Source organism: Trypanosoma theileri (assembly GCF_002087225.1).
Source record: "Trypanosoma theileri isolate Edinburgh chromosome Unknown TM35_Tth_124_V1, whole genome shotgun sequence".
NCBI lineage: Eukaryota > Euglenozoa > Kinetoplastea > Trypanosomatida > Trypanosomatidae > Trypanosoma > Trypanosoma theileri.
In genome coordinates this window covers 6873-7718 of record NW_021639966.1, presented here as the reverse complement: position 1 = coordinate 7718, position 846 = coordinate 6873, and positions in this window count along the sequence as shown.

The window sequence follows — 846 nt, the reverse complement described above, 5'->3', positions numbered from 1 at the left end:
GAGATGTTTCACAAGGTATAAAAGATGAAACACATGTAAAATAAGCAAGACCATACCCATTATTTAGTTATTACCCAGAGTCCAAAATTCCCCTTTTCTGCCTTCACACACAGATATGAATCTCATTATAAAGAACTGAAGTGAAAATAAAACTTACGAAAACAGTGCAGCCCAAATTTTCGTGGAACAAAAAACGCGTTCCCAATACTTTCAGCAAATAAAATTAAATAGTTTTTTTTCCAATGTATTAGAACAAAAGAAACACACTGAAATATAATTGTTTTGAAAAGAAAAAGATACCATTAATAGAATCATGCTCCTCTGCCNGGCAGTCCCACACAAGCCAATCACACGACACCACTGTTATCTTAGTGGACCCACACACACATAAAGAGATTTCCAGAAAAAAGAAAAAAGAGTCTTTTCACCAAGTGAAACACAACTGCAAAGACCATCCCATGTTTTTCTTGTATTTTACTTGTACCCCCTCCCTCCCAAAAGTATTTGCCGTTTCACACATAAATGACGTCCATTACAAAAAAAAAAGAAGCGAAAATAAGATGCACAGAAGCTGAGCGTAACACTCTACCACAAGAACGACAAACGCACTCAGTCATGCATCATCAGCAAAAAAAAAATCATGTAGTTGCCCAATAGAATTAAAAAAAAAAAAAAAAAAAAAAACGAAAAAAAGAGAAATGACTGCACTCTGGAGGAGGCGCAGGTGGTGCCATTCATTTTACCAAATAGAGAGAGAGAGAGAATGGATCCACTCGTGTTATCGTATCAGTATGCTTCCTGGTGCAGATATATAAAGCAATACAGGTTAAAGTATATTAGTATATT